This window comes from Mastigoproctus giganteus, chromosome 4 (genome assembly GCF_048544385.1).
Source record: "Mastigoproctus giganteus isolate SK-2022 chromosome 4, ASM4854438v1, whole genome shotgun sequence".
NCBI lineage: Eukaryota > Metazoa > Arthropoda > Arachnida > Uropygi > Thelyphonidae > Mastigoproctus > Mastigoproctus giganteus.
The window spans coordinates 222892837-222909866 of NC_143578.1; the positions used below are offsets into that span (position 1 = coordinate 222892837).

The following is a 17030-nucleotide window of genomic DNA, read 5'->3' on the forward strand; positions in this document are numbered from 1 at the left end:
ATATGTTTTGAATCTGTATTAGTAGGATGGTTTATCCATATTTTGTTAAAAAAGCTTTATAAAAACAACATGTGCCCTCAAAAAAACCAAGTCTGCCTTACACTTTGGGAACCTCAGCTGTAGATCATTAATACTAATTTATATATCAGTTACCATAGTTATTTGTTTAATTATAAAAAATAAGCCATTTGTGCAATTTTTAAATGTATACATATTTATCTCTTGAATCAGATCTTCAATATAAATTATCATTACCAACCTTTTGTTTCTTGCAGAAGGGATACCCATTATATTCCATAAAGAGAATCCAAGCTCAAGCTAAACAGATTCCAAAGCAATCCATGTACAATTAATACCTTGCAGGTAATGTTTCTTTGTTTACCATATATCAAATAGTAGCATTGTCTTTTAGTCACTTCAAAATATTGTACTAACAATAAAATAATTTTCAGGCCTTTAATATAGTTAACTAATGCAGCAGTTCTCAAACTACTGAAATTTACATACCTCTTCAAAAATCAAGGCAAGTTTGCAGACCCCCTCAAAAAACTTTGTGGATCCCCACATATATATATATATATATATATATATATATGTGAATTAACACTGGTTTTCTGGAAAGAAAATTCAAAGTTTTTATATGTGAAACAACTCAACTTTATTCTTATTTTTATAAGGTATATAATAATTTTATTTATCATCAGTTTGCTATACATAAAATGAATAATTTGAAATATGTATAGAGTTATATATACTAATTGTATTGAAAATAAGTAATGTTCTATAGCGAAATTTGTTGTGGTTCTATCAGATATTTTTAAGAAAATAAACACATATTACTTGATACTTTCTGAATGTTTCGTAGACCCTCTGAAACTGGTCTACAGATCCCAGCTTGAGAAAAGGCTGAACTTAATGCATAAAAACAAGAGAGAGAGAGAGAGAGAGAGAGAGAGAGAGAGAGATCATGTTCACAGTTAAATGTGGGTAAACATTATTTCATGCTGTAATTACAGATTGGTATGAAATTGTACATCAACATGCATCAAAGAAATCAGATCTTCCAAATTGGTGATCCATGCCATGGAGCACCAATATATGTGTATGTGCCTCATTTTTATAATACAATAATGGTCAGTCATCAGTACATGTTGAAGAGACCTCATTTATAAATATTACAGTAAGGACAGTAAGGGCAGTTTGGGATAATGTAATTATTTCCAGAAACTAGAATCTCACCAAAAATATATATATATATATATAAGTGAACTTAACACATTCACTGCTGTCTGTATTTGAGAGAGCATATTCCATGCATTGTAATTTTCAGAACGTTGAGAAACAGTTCCCTTTAATATCTGCCTAAAAATAAATAATGGTTGGAAAGTAAGTGTCTGGAATTTGTAGCCATAAATGAATACTTACTTTTGGATTCAGCTGTAAATCAGAACAAACTAAAAAATTTTATCAAAAGTTTATTCTGTGTATGTAAACTAACTTGAACACAAGCAAAGGATAGATAAAACTTATCACATCTATAAACAGAAAAACCAAGCATTACTGCATATAGCACTTGTTTCTTGAGCCCTTAAAAACTGCAACTGTTTAACTGCAGTTTTAAAAACTGTTTAACTGCATCATAACCATTACTTGGGTGCTGTTTTTATGTGTATATGCATTATTGACAGCAAACATGTAGTAGTAGTAGTATGTAGTGTATGAGCAAGAAAGCAAGTGTATGAGCTTATGCAGCAAATCACACTATTCCCTCCAAATGCCTGTCCAATTCCTCCTTAAATTTATTTAACCTATCAACTTCCACAATGACAAATTGAAGTTTGTTCCAGCAATTAACCACCTGCTGGCTAAAGGCAAATTTCTGCACATCTATTCTACATCTGTCGTTCCTCAATTTCAATTTATGCCCCCTTAGGTTCATAATCTGAACAAGTGTGAAGGATCCCATCAGAATTCAGCGTGCTCAACCCATTCAAGGCCTTATACACCTCAGTCAGATCACCACGCAGGTGTCTAGTCTCCAGCCACTGCAATTTGCAGAACTTAAGCCTCTCTTGGTAAGAGGATCCCTTCATTCCCCTCACCAATCTTGTTGTCCTTCTCTGTACACGCTCAAGCAAATCTACATCCTTCCTAAAATGAGGCGTCCAGACCTGTACACAGTACTCAAGGTGTGGCCTGACCATTGCCTTATACAGAGGGACAATCACCTCCTTTTCCCTGCTAGCAAAATTCCTATATATCATTGACAAAACTCAATGTCTGCATTGCTCAGAAAACTTCATATCTGACTGCACAATTACTCCCAGGTCTTTTTCATTTTCTACCATTTTAAGTGTAGTACCACACAGTTAGTACGTTTCTTGGGGTTACTTCTACCCATACGCAGTACTTTGCATTTGTCAAAGTTAAACTTCAGTTGCCACTTCTTAGCCCATCTGCCCAAATTATCTAGATCCTGTTGCAGTAGCACACTGCCATTGCTGTCATTAACAACCCTGCCAATCTTTGTATCATTTGCAAACTTTGACACTAAGCCTGATATACCTTCATCAATATCATTGATAAATATACAAAACAACAGAGGACTCAACACCGAACCCTGTGGGACTCCACTAATAAGTGGAGTCCCATAACCTTCCCAACTTATATATTTAGTTTGAATCATCATCCACAAAAGCACCTCTCACAAGCCCTATTACCAGTTCTCAGTGATAGCTTGAAAAGTATTAATCATACTTGGAGCTAGCCTGTATGTTAACCAGTTTATTATTGTGTAATGGAATGATCACTGAGTTATGACTACCTACCTAATATCATGTTGGGTCACTGTTCGCATGGAAAACACCACTATTCACCTAGGCATTGACTCTACTAGAGGTATAAAGATGCCTGTAGGGATCTGCCACCATGCTGCCCTCAAGGCCTTCCACAGTGTCAGAATAGATGATGGTTGTGTGTCCATACAACTCATTTTCCATTCCAAAACATCCCACAGATGTTCAATTGGATTGAGGTCAGGCAAATTCAAGGTGGATGATATCTTCACTGTGTTCCTCAAACCACTTATGTACAGTGCGGGCACGATGACACGCCGCATTATTGTCTTGGGAGATCCTGTTTCTGTCCAGGAAAAAATGCAACATGGCAGGGTGCACATGGCCTCCTAAGAACTGCCAGTGGACCTCAACAGAGAAACGGTGGTCCATACGCACTAGAGGTCCTAATTCTTGCCAGAAAAACATGTTCCGATAAAGAAACCAGTGCCATCTGCCTGGAGAGTGAGTTCCATGCACAATGGGTCCATGGACTCGACATTGCTTGTGCCACACACACAAAGGCATGTTGCACTAGGTATTTGGACTTGTCCAACCATCATGTTATTGACACCACAGAATTCGTCATTGACGATAATCAGTGGTGAGGAGAGAGGTGTCTCCTGGGTTGTCTTCTGTGAAATCCCATATGTCTGAGTGTGCAGCACATCATCATTTGAGATAGTGTTCTTGCATTCCTCATATTGTATTGTGATGTCTGCTGTCACACAGTGACCTGATGTTGAGCCTGTACAACGAGCTCATCACAAAACTCCACCTTGTGTAATACTTTACAGTTCTGTTGGCAGGGGGTTGTTTATTCCATTCAACACCATTCTTTGTACACCTTAATCACAGTGGTCATGAGCAACTGACGAAATATATCATCTCCAATATGGAAACACCTTGATGCACAATCACCTACAATCATACTCTTTTGAAACTCCGTGATATCTTTATTACGTCCCATAACTGCTTCTTTATCACTTTGACTTGTATGACCAGTTGCAAATTACCTCTGCTCAAGCATATAAAGCAGTTCTGCTTACTGCAACTATACAGCATAGTCCATTACGGATGGGGTAGTCATAATTCAGTGATCACTGAGTGTATAGTACAATACAAATTACATGGCTATACATAAATCAGTGGAATTTATTAATAAAAATATTTTAACATCAATCCTTTATTGAGATATGTTCTCGGAAAGTATCAGGAACTGATTTGACACTGTAGAATGAAATGGACAAAGTCTGAAGTACTCTTAAAACAGTTTTGTAATACTGATATGTGAAGTGATTAGTTGAACTCATATTAAAAACATCTAAAGTGACCAGCCTCAGGTAGGGAACATCTTTGCACATCATCATTTGACTATGTAGTTTGGGTGCAGTTTACTTATGCTATTATTCTCCTATGTAGTGTGATTTGATTGGGACTGATTTGATATAGCATTCCTAACTTTCTCCACAATTGCACTGTTTCCTCAGATAACATCCTTATTTCTCCTTATTCAGTTCAAGCATGTTGAGAGTTATGTTAGTAGGTGCTAGAGGCATCTAGCATTTTCAGTTAGGGTGCCTCCGTAGCCAGGTGGGAAGGAGCAGCAGTGCGTAGCACACGCTTCTTGATTAGACTGGGGTTCGAGCCCCTCACCACCAAATACGAAGGATGCGGAAAGGTCAGGGAATGACCACCACATATTCCTGGAGCAATATGGCCTTAGTTGCTAATGCTCCTAAAAAAAAAAAAAAAAAACATTTTCAGATTGTAGGCCAAATTAGAAGTGCTGCTAAGCGTAATTCTTGAAAAAGTTGTAAATTAATTTATAATATGATGAAACCTTCAAAGCCATTTTTAGTTTCCAAAAGGTAATTTACATCTTTCTTAAATCAGCTGCTATTATATGAACAGCAATTGTCTATCAATTAGCATCTTCCACATTCATGGCTGTAAAACACTAGTTATTTAATGGCAGAACATAAAATGCTGTATTCAGTTGCCCTCTAGTTCTGCCAAAACAAATTTTTAAAAACAATGTTGTTATGGTTTCTCTTTCTAAGCTGTATGTATTTCACCATGAAAAAAAATTTTAAATATCTGTTGACAGCTGCCCTGTAAGTTTCTAGTTTTGGGAATTTGCCATATTCTCTGTGCTGAAAATGAATGCTTTTAGGATAACTAAGAGGAAAATAGAAAAGAAATTGTTGAAGATAAAAGTAAATAAGGCACCTGAGGCTGATGGAATTTATCCAGTTGAGTTTTATATTAAAAGAATCAACAAAAGAGATGAACAAACACTTTACCCACAATTATAAGAGAGTTCTTTGATTCAGAGGAAGGTGTGCAAATTTCCATCCTATTTTCAAAGGTGAATCAAAGGGCAAAGTAAGTAATTTCAGACCCAGAACCATCTAGACAGGAATATAGTTTTATGTCATTCACAACATGAATTTGCTAAGGGGGGGCAACCTTGTGTGACAATCTGATTGGATACGAATGATGCAGTAAAGAAGGAAGTAGATGCAAAAAAAAAAAAATTGACATCATATACATAGATTCCAGTAAAGTTTTTGGTACTGTTCCACACATGAATGTGCTGTATAAATTAGTCTTGTGGCATTAGGGGTGATTTACTGCTGTGGTAAGTAGATGTTTAGTGACAGTAAACATTGTGGTTATTAATGGCCACCGCCTTCATGGACTGATGTTATTAGTAGAATCCCTCACTGTTGAGGCGCCTCCATAGCCAAGTGGGCAGGAGCAGCAGTGTGTAACACACGCTTCTTGATCAGACCGGGGTTCGAGCCTGTGACCACCAAATACGGAGGATGCGGAAAGGTCAGGAAATGACCACCGCGTATCCCCGGAGCAATATGGCCTTAGTTGCTAATGCTACTAAAAACTAAAATAACAAATAAATAACAACAAATAACCTCACTGTTGAGTGCTAGGCCCCCCTTACTGTTTTTGATATTTATTAATGATATTGTTGAAGACATGAAGTTTAATGTCTAAGTTTGCTGATGATACAGAGGTGGTCAGGATGGTTAATGACAGTGATTTAAGCCGACCGGGCTAGCCGAGTGGGTAAAGTACCTGCCCGGCAACCCAAAGGTCGCGGGTTCGATTCCCACCTCGGGCTTGGATCAAAGTACTGCAAAAACCTTGGGAGGTGCAATATGGCCACAGAAGCCGATGCGCCAACAACTACCAAATCAAAAAAAAAAAAAAAAAAAGACAGTGATTTGGGGGCTACCTCAGCAAGACCCAGATAAATTAGGCTGTTTGCTTTGGGTTTCTCTGATGCATCAGCTACTGAATTATACATCAGTTAGTTGGTATCCCCACTCAAGGTGGATACCAACTAACTGATGTATAATTAAGAATGAGAAAGACTAAGGAGTAGTTGTAGTCTGACATGAAGCTCTCTGAGCAGTGCAGACAACTGCTAGAACAGCTCATATTATGGGGGTTCTGTTGATATATATATATAGGAATCCTGTTACCAGAGACAGGTGATTATCATATATTTTTTAAGGCAGTTAGGCCACATCTCAGGAACTATATACAGGTTTGGAAGCCTCATTTTAAGAAGAATGTAGCTCTTTTGGGATGGGCGTAGAGAAGAGAAGCAAAGTTAGTCAGGGGCACAAAAAAAAAACGCCACCAAAGATTTAATTTCTGGAAATTGCAGCATCTCTAAACTAAGAACCTGTGAGGAGACCTGAGTGATGTGTTTCAAACTTTAAATAGGTTAATTAACTAAATACTGATGGCAACTTTACTCTTTTTCTGAAGACACATACAAGAGGATATAAATTTAAATTGGGAAGGGATGGTTGCCATGGTGGAAAAGATGATTAATGTAAGATTAATGTGGTATCTGGTTACAGGACAGATGCGTGAAAATTTGCTTTCTGCCGAAAGTAATTGATTGTTTGAACAAATCTCCACCTGGTGTTTGTGGAAGTGGGGTAGTCTGAATAAATTTAAAGAAGCATTGGGTAAATTTTTAGCAGAAATAAGAAAATAAAGGAAGTGTCCCCCCCCCCCCCCACACACACACACACATTCGATGATGCTGCAATCAAAACTTGCTTCTTTGCATCATTACAGTAGATCCAGCCATTGATGTCTTACATTTTTCTGATACTAATACTATGATACTGTATATGATACTAATACTATGATACTCTATACGATACTAATACTATGATACACTTAGAAGAAATCATTAGCTTACTTTATATTGTTATACAACAGAACATACAGTATATGAAAAAGAATTTCTGGATAAATGGAATTACACTATAGCTCCTGCTTTTCCAAAGCTCAGTAATGATCCTACAAATCTAACTCACTACCATCCATTGTTCAAACTGGTTGCTTAAGGAAAGATTTTGGAAAAGATGATTAATGCAATATTAATATGGTATCTGGAAATCCATGTGTCATAGGCACATGGGCTTCCAGTTATCACATTACTCTTGCAATAATTAAGAAGGGAAGGGGGACTGGCCCATTCTCACCTCTCTAAGTATATAGGGGCATAAATAAATATTGGCATTAATTTACTCAGAGAGGTGAGAATGGATCAGCCTTTCCCTCTCTTCTTTCTATCTCCTGTTGTGCCAGTTCTCAGGGAGACAAAGCTGAAATATTATACTTAACTGCCAAAAATTTACAAGAGAGTTCCAGGTAGCCTTTAGAATGTTATTCAGAACACAAGATGCCATTTCACCACAATTAATATTAGGCAGTAGATCCAGCCATTGATGTCTTACATTTTCTAAACCTTTAACACTACATCCATTTTATAGAAGACAATATCTTTCTTTGAGGATTGGTTTAAATGCTGTTTCATTTCTGAGGTTGAAAAATATTGTAAAGACAACAACATTCCTTTCAAGATTTTTCTTCTATTAGATGTTTATTTTTTTAGAACTTATGCAATATTTGTTACATTTTAACTAACAGAGATTTTAAAATTAATAAATTGTTATAAAAAAAAGTGTATCATAGAGTGCCAGAGTGTTCACAAAAAGCCTTCTTAAAATAAACCATTACAAAATGCAAGTGTAACGTTTAACTTTATGCGAACCAGAATTTAGGAACACTTCAGTCATAGCATCGATGTGCTAGTGAGTATTTAACAACTAACTAAACAAAAGCTAGTGCACATATTAGACACACTCATCTTGCACATCTTTATCTATGAGAGCTGTTCAATAATGTTCATAATTTTACATGAACAACCATACTGCTTGCTATTTATAGCTGCTGTGCAATTTAAGACCAAACCAAACTGCATCGCATGGCAACTATGCATTTGACTTGTGTGCACAGTGTGACCTTGGTTGTCAGTCAAGTTTATGCCTATTCAGTTTCACCTACTTAACAATGGATGTCACATGCAAGGAAAAGTATACTACTCTCAAATTTTGTTTGTCTCAAGAAGACATTATGAAATGTTAAAAAGAGGCTTATGGTGAATCTACACTTCCATATTGCACAGCTTGTAGGAGGTTTAGAATGTTTAAAGATGGACATGATTCAATCAAAAGATTAGTGGTCCTGGAGCTTCAACCATTGCTGTCAACACAGAAACCATAAACTGCTTCTGTAATCATGCCATCACCACCAAATACAGAGGATGCGGAAAGGTCAGGGAATGAACACCGCATATCCCGAAGCAATATGGCCTTTTTTTCTTTTTTTTTTTTTTTTATGTGAACCCCAAACACGAGAGAGGTATTAGAACCTATAGTACTTAGTACCGTGCTTGGGTTGGAGGTTGAGAAGACGAAAGAAGATATTTGTTGACATTGGACTTGAACTTCTGTAGATTGTAATTTTCAGGAAATACGTATGAAGGAAGGTTGTTCCAGAAAACAGCAGTTGAATGAATAAATGAGGAAGATGAAAAGTTGGTTCTGTGGGTTTGAAGTTGGACAGTAAATGGATGTTGGCTGGTGGCGGCACATGTTCGGACTGTTTTGAAAGAGAGAGCGGGAATTACAGAAGCCAATTCAGAAGAACAGTGCCCATGGAAGTATCTGTAGAAGAGGCATGCAGCAGAAACAGTACGTCTATGAGAAAGCGAGTGGAGAGACTCTGTTAGAGATGAATCATTAATTAACCTAACTGCCCTCTTCTGAATGGAATCAAGAAGCCTGAGAGACGTTTTGGGGGCACCACCCCAGATGTGAGAACAATATTCCATGGCAGGGCGGATTTGCGATTTATACAGAGTGAGCAGCTGTGTATAAATTTTGGAAGAAAAGTAACACCGAGAGCAAAAACCAAGTTTTTTAGATGCAGAGGAAGCAATATTTGTAATGTGCTTGTGCCAAGAGAGATTAGAAGTCAGGGTAATCCCCAAAAGAGATATATCATTTTGTCTAGAAATCGGAGTGTCACTAAAGATAAGCATAGGAGCAGAAGAATCCTTTTTGCGAGATATAAGACAAGACAGAGTTTTAGAAGGGTTGAAATCAACTAAGTTGTCTTTGCCCCACTGGAGAATTACCTGAAGATCGGCATTTAAGGAATTGGTAGCAGATTTTCGAGAAGTTGAAGCTGATTGAGCAGGACAATCAAAATGGAAAGTGGAATGCAGTGTGCTATCATAGGCAAAACTATGGATAGGATTTCCAGTCAATGGAAGAAGGTCATTAATATACAAGAGGAAAAGAGTGGGGGAAAGAACTGAACCTTGGGGGACACCGGCATTAGTGGATAAGTTAGAAGACAGAGAGCCATCTACCATCACCCTCAGTGAGCGATCAGAGAGAAAACTGGATAACCAATTACTAAAAACAGTTGGCAAACCATAAGATGGAAGCTTGTGTAGAAGACCTTTATGCCAAACACGATCAAAAGCCTTTCAAATGTCAAGAACAACTACTTGTGTTTCACCGAACCTTTCTATTGAATTAGTCCATAAATGGGTAACACAAGCCAGAATATCACCAGTGGATTGACATTGGCGGAATCCATACTGGCGATCGTTGATCAGACGGAAGGTTTCTAGGTAGTTTAAGGTTGGCGGTTAATTGATTTCTCCATTACTTTAGAAAGAGTAGAATTAATTGCAATGGGACGATAATTGGATGGGAAGGATTTGTCACCCTTTTTAGGAACTGGCTGGATATGAGCAAAAACACCTTATTCCAAAGGTGTTTTTACCTTTGGAATAAGAAAGTGAAAAAAAGGCGGCAAAGAATAGGAGTAAGTTCAGGAGCACAGGTTTTTGAAACAAGTGGAGAAATACCATCAGGACCTGGAGCCTTCTTAGCATCAAGATTCATCAAAATCCTTCTGATATCCTTTTGACGGAAGACCACAGGAGGCATTGAATGGAGCGTGTTGGGAATGGTGGGAGGTGTTTTACCAAGATCATTAATACATGAGCTGGAAGAAAAATGGGATTCTAGCAGGTCAGCTTTATCCTTGGCTGAAGTGACAGCAGAACCATCTGGTTTAGATAGAGGTGGGAGCAGAGATGGGCAAAAGTAGACCAGAATGCTTGGTACCATTAGGGCAAGAAGCAAGTTTTCTACTCTTAGCCCGTTAAACTCTAGTTTGGACTGATTAATAACTGCTTTATAATTGTTGCGAGCTTTGGTGTAGGCAGAAAGTGAAACTGAAGAATAGAAACAAACCAATTACAATATGCAACATTCTTCTCTTGAACAGCCTTAGCACATTTATTGGAAAACCAAGGTTTAGATAAAGGACGAGATTTTAAAGTGGAGTGTGGGATAAAGGATTCCATTCCTGCAAGAATAATTTCACTGACACGATCTGAGCAAACGTTGACATCAGAAGTTTTGAAACAGTAATCAGACCAAGGAAAAGAAGCCTCGCAGGTCATCCCATTTTGCATTCTTTTAATGTCAAACAACACGAGGTTGGGAATAGCCATGAGATAAAGGTTCCATTGGAGAAGAGACAATCACCAAGTTGTGATCTGAAGTGCCTAAAGGACCTCTCACTTCGACCTTGTACTTAGAAGGGTTGTTTGTGAGAAAAAGATCAAGCTTATTGGCTGTATGATTAGGATTGTCCGGTATTCTTGTAGGTAAATGAACAATCTGTGCTAGGTCATTAGTAATTGTAAAAGCCTCAGCATTTCGACCTGCTGGGTCGGTGTGACCAGAAAACGGAAGCCAGCTGGAGTTGTGAACATTAAAATTACCAAGGAAAATTACCTCACTGTTATGAAAGTTGGACTGGAGAAAGTCAAGTTGCAAAGAGAGGAAGTCAAAGAGCTCCAAGTGATTAGTGGAGTTGGGAGAACGGTAGAGACAACAGATGAATTTGACACAATGAGGTAGAGAGATTTTAAGCCAGAGAAGATCAAAGAGAGGAGATTCCAAATTGTCAAGTCTCTGACAGGGAATATCAGAACGGACATATGCACAAGTACCACCTTTGAGGCGAAAGGAATCATACAGCGAATAATTTGGGCATCTGAGATGAGCAGTAGTTGAATCAACCGATAACTGAGATTCTGTCAGAAAAAGTACATGGGGTTTGGCAGACTGCAAGTGGAAATGGACATCGTTGAGATTAGAATTGAGACCACGTATATTTGTGAAATGAATTAGGAAGTGAATGAGGTTTAGATCTTTTCGCAGATAAGCTTGCTCTATTAGTTTGACAATTCATGGTGTATTCAATAGTAAGAAAAGTGGGTGGGACATGCTGTATGAAGTAATGAAATTTTTGGATATATGGCGTACACGTGGTAAGAATATACCCAGATCCTTGACATAATGTGGTCTCGACAATGCTCCCCGCATACACACTACTCGGACTCCCTCCAGTCACTATCTGGCAGAGTAGAGGTAGCAAGATTATACAATTGCTGATCCGGAAGCCTCCTAGAGAGTTACCAATTGGTTCGGTCCGGTGTACTAACTAGCGCCCGGCCTGCGAACACCGTTTTAGAGCTGTACCCTCGAAATGTAAGGAATATTGGATCTCACCACGACGTTCATCATAACCTCAAAAGTCATCAATCATACTGCATGATGGAAGAGATAGGGAAGGGTTGACTGGAACTTAGCTCTAGAGACTAATATGGGTTCCACACTTCAAGCCTCCAATAAGCAAAGTGGTGGTATTTCACCGGTTGATGAAAGTCATCTACAACCTAGTACTGCCTGGTAACATAGAGGGGCGGTGTTCCTCCATGTGGTGTGGGTGCCACACCTCGACCCCTGCTTACGTTAGTTCACACCTGGGTGGTCACCCACCATGTACTTGTGCATGGAGGTTATACCCAGGATTACTAACAGTCCCACCATCGTGAAGGTTCAAGCAGAGGATTTGGCTGTCACAGACCGTCCGGACTTCGCCGAAATGGGGTCCACTTGACTTGAGTGTCACCCGAATATCAGTTCCATCAGCGTTTTAGACTCCCAGGTAGCAAGTACAGCTTGTCTGGCATATCTGAGAGAATGTCTGTTCAAGACCAGTTGCTAATACTCCTAAAAACTAAATAATTAACTAACTGTAATCATGAGGGATCATCATATGACATAAGGCAACTGACAGAGATATTGAGAATATCAGTGGAAAACACACACACACACACACACACACACACACACACACACACACACACACACACACACACACACACACAGTATTCTCCATGACCATTTGCGTGTGACACATGTTTGTGTATGCTGGGTTCCGAGACTACTCACACCTGAGCAACAGCAAATTCGCTTGGAGGTTTGTCAGGAGCTGCAGTGGATTTGTTACTGAAGATGGTGAGGTTCTGCACAAGGTGATAACAGTGGATGAGACATAACTTCATCATTTCGACCTAGAGAGTAAGCAACAAAGCTGTTTGGAAGTCTACATCACTGCCAACACTGAAAAAAGCAAAAGTTGTGGCTTCTGCAGGAAAGGTTATGTGATCATCTTTTTTTTTTCTGATATTCAAGGAATAGTTTACCAGGATGTTGTGCCATGTCATATGACTGTTATGGAACCTTACTACAGAACTGTACTGCGCACAGGTGGGTGGATGCTGTATAATGGCAATGCGAGATCTCACGTTGCTTATACTGTCGTTGAGTACTTAGCCAGCATTAATATCAAATGTGTTCCTTGTCTGCCCTACAGCATGTTTTTTTTTTTTTTTTTTTTTTAATTTCCAAAGTTAAAGCAGGAGCTGCTAGGTAAATGTTTCCAGTTGTCAGAAGAAGTTGTAAAGACATTGGAGGAAAGTCTCAAATGCATGTCAAAAATGGCTTCCACCATGTTTTTGAAAAATGGCAGAAACATTGGAGTAAGTGCATTTCATCAAATGGGGACTACTTTGAAAAGGACTGTCAAAATATGGATGATTAATAAAGGTATGTTGCAAAACATAAAATTATGATCATTCTTTATTGAACAGGCCTTGTACTAATGGGGTAAGGTCTCCCTCATGTGCACTGGCATTCTTTACTTTTATAAAGTAAAGAATGCAGTGCATGTGTTGAGAAAATTTTTTTAGAATTTTTTGGTTTTATTTCCAAGATATAGGAACTTTTAACATTACCCAATTTATAGGAGACAAAGCAAATTTAGCTGAACTATTTATTTCCAAAAACATATGCATTTTCTAAAACATTTTTTACTAAAACATTTGATAGATTTTAACTAACAAATTTTTGTCTTAATCCATGAATTTCTATTTGGCTTTAATAACAACCCATTATTCTACTAAATAACATATCAACCATCTCTTAAGGATTGTAAAAAAAAAAGTAGATATTTGAATATGTTTTGCTTTTATTTATTTGGTTGTTATTATTATTTAAATATCTTTTTCCCTTTCAGTTTGCTTTAGTAGCATAATTTAAACATGGTTATCAACTAGTAAGTTATCCCCATTAAAAAAAAAAGTTCCCATTTAGATGGGAATGTCACTGTCCAAAATCCAATCTCTGTATCCCTTATTTTCATCCTCAAATATTGTTAGGGAAAATGCTCTTTAAAATAGGTTGGCCCCTTTTATCTAAACCAACCTTATATACCTACCTGATGCTTGAATTTTGAATCTTAGGAATTTGCAGATCTTCCAAAATAATATGGAAGATGGGTTGCCTACCATATTCTGGGTAATTTTTTTTTTTTAAAATCATTCTTCTCTCTTTAATAAAAAAATATATATATATATTTATTTATTTATTATTACTTTTTAATTCTTGTGGCAGTCACAAAAGTAGTAAATAATCCAATGAAATCTGGTAAAATGGTTTTAAATGTGCATGAATATCAAATATGTGCATTGCCAATTTAATTTCAGAAAATTTTATTTGTTTAAAAATAAAAAAGGACTACTCTGACTGAAGTAGAGAATACTTCATTAATTAACAGTTTCACAGAACTTTTTCTTGTGACTGAGAATTCAGTGTTCACAATGCCATCTTGGATCAGTTTCTTTTCACAAGAGGAAGCACAATTTACCATAGTCTTTGTTCTTTCCTGTAATTTAGTAATTGGCACATGACTTGTGGAGCATTGCAGTAAAAATTAAGTCACCAAAAGCAAACTGTATATTGGAATTTGCTTTGTGGTATAACTATCAACGAAAGCAAGAGGACTCTGCTCAAGGTAAGTTTTATTTTTTTTATCCCAAAAATTTTAAAAATTTTGCTTACATTTTATTCTGTTGGGGGGGAGAGAGAGAGAGAGAGAGAGAGAGAGAGAGAGGTTTAATTTTCTTTACCCACCTTGTCATAAAATTGTAACAGAAAAATCAAAACTTGAAACACTCACAAACATTAAAAGAAAGAATAAAGCACTTTTAAACAATTTAAGGTCTAAATATGTGTTTATTTCCTGTTGGAAATCAGTTGGATGTTTTTAATATGTCCTTATCACTTCTTCAATGATTTCTGTTATTGTTAGTTCACTATCATACATGATCTTGCAGATCATGTATGTCAGATCGTTGGCCATTCTGTTCTTGTAACAGTGAAATAGCAACAACAGTGATCACTGATGAAGTGGTAGGAACATAAAATTATCGAAACATCTCAGTTCCATCTATATATAATTTTTACAACTTGAAATAAACAGTTAACTAGAACTCACAAAGGTAAAATGTGCTTTATTCTTTCTTTTAATATATTTATGTTACATTATATATGTAACACATATACATGCAGTTTTATATTACTGCCTGCTCATGGTGAGTATTGGTACTGTATGCTTGGATGTCATGAAATTCACAAATAGCTGAATCAGACAACTAAAACTAACAGATGCAATTTCCTCCTTGAATTTTCAAAGCTATTTTCTTGCTGCCATCTGTTATAAACTGTGTTTACATTTAGCTGGAAACACACTTAAGAGACTGCAGCAAGTGGTGAAAAATTTTCAAAAGTTGGCATAAAGGAATTTGTATATTATTGGACATATTGTTTGAAGTGACCTTCAAAACATATATCTACATACATACTTGCAAATTTAAGGATAGATGTTAGTCTTGTGATTATGTGAAAAAAGTAAGCATGTTATTAATAAATTCACTCTTTCAAAAATAATAAGAATAGGAAACTATCCTCTTTTCCACCTGTCTGTTAGTGACTACCAGGTGACCAAGAGGTCTTCTGGTCTCTTGCTTAAACTATTTGGCCACAGTGTCCATACCCAATAGTTCCATTGTATGCTCATCTAAAGATAAAGCGGCACCTCTGTAGCCAGGTGGGCAGGAGCAGCAGTGCGTAGCACACGCTTCTTGATTAGACCGGGGTTCGAGCCCGTGAGCCACGAAATACGGAGGATGCGGCAAGGTCAGGGAATGACCACCGCATATCCCCGGAGCAATATGGCCTTAGTTGCTAATGCTCCTAAAAACCAAATAACAACTCTAAAGATAAAATTGACTTGTTAGCATATTACTTTCCTCTAAATCTTGTGCCAGTGGCCTTGGTGACCTATGATACCAGACATAGTCTACTCAATATCGTTGTTTATTTTCTGGAAGAAAGAGATCTGAAGAATTTTGAACATTGTTTATGCCCAGAAGTCTCCAGATCCTGATGATATCTCTACTCTTGGTTTTAATCTGTTGGTGGGTGTGTGGAGATCATTTTGGCTCCAAATTTCATCCATCTCTTCTTTGACTTCACTGGAAAGCCATTTTGTTCACTCTGGATTAGCTCACAGTGCTTTCAAATTAACTTTTTTTTTTGCCACAGTTTCTCTGAAAATTTGAAAGTCTATTAGATATGGTCAAAATATGATACAAGTTGGCAAAGTCTTGTATTTGAATTCATGTAACTGTCAGTGGATAACTCTTAATTAAAACTTTTTTAACTCTTAATTAATGTGGAATTAAAATTAAAAAGTTAACTTTTTGGCACAGTTATGGTAAAAATATGATATTAAGTTGGCAATATCTCAAATGTGACTTCATGCAACTGTCAATGAATTAAAATTTTGATCCAGGATTAATTCCTACTTTATGTTGCCTTTTTATAGGAATATCAAAAAAAGGAATATCAGGGTCTTAAGTCACTGATATTCCTTTACTTGCATGTAAATTTGGTCATATCCAGTCCAGCCATCCAATTTTCCTAAGAAAAATTGGCAAATTCCTGCCTTCCTGTTACTCTACTTCAACCCTTTCCAGAGTAACGGAGAAATCTATTATCTGTCAATCTACAATACCTTTAAGCCTTAATAATTACCAATATGAATTTCATTGTGTCAATCCACTGGGGATATTTTGGCTTGAGTTATTCATGTTTGGATAGATTCGATGGAAAGGTTTGGAGGAACTAAAGCATTTTCCCCTGAAATCTCTAAAGCTTTTTGATCAGGCATTTTGAAGTTTTGGTACCTACTTTCCTTTGACACACACACACACACACACACACACACACACACACACACACACACACACACACACACACACACACACACATTACACATATTGGTCACTACTTTGCCTTCTAACTTCTCAATTAGTTCTGAAGTTCCATAAGGTTCTCTTTTTTCACTTACCTTTATATCATGCAATATGGATTCTGTCGATGCCAAATAGTGATTTTGCCACTTCTCTGGAAAGGTGTGAGCCTTTCAGTTGGAGTTGCAGCTAGCCTTGGATGGTGGAGTAGAATTTTTTCTTATGAGTTATTCTGAGATTTTTAGCCAGCACAACATGTAGAGCAGCCC

General features: G+C 37.2%; 2 protein-coding genes across 4 annotated transcripts in view; both read left to right on the forward strand.

Moving 5' to 3' along the window:
* Positions 1–273: 273 nt before the first annotated feature.
* The window catches only part of LOC150087433 (neurocalcin homolog), a 165229-nt gene continuing 148472 nt past the window's right edge, over positions 274–17030 (forward strand). Inside the window, exon 1 of one of the 2 annotated variants that reach the window (XM_090371183.1) lies at positions 274–363. The gene's annotated coding sequence lies outside the window, so the exon portion shown is untranslated. The remainder of the gene's footprint in view (positions 364–17030) is intronic. The other variant, XM_090371182.1, reaches the window with a different exon arrangement.
* Positions 274–17030, forward strand: part of LOC150087432 (neuronal calcium sensor 2) — a 104757-nt gene continuing 88000 nt past the window's right edge. Inside the window, exons 1-2 of one of the 2 annotated variants that reach the window (XM_090371178.1) lie at positions 274–363; positions 14342–14459. The gene's annotated coding sequence lies outside the window, so the exon portion shown is untranslated. The remainder of the gene's footprint in view (positions 364–14341; positions 14460–17030) is intronic. The other variant, XM_090371179.1, reaches the window with a different exon arrangement.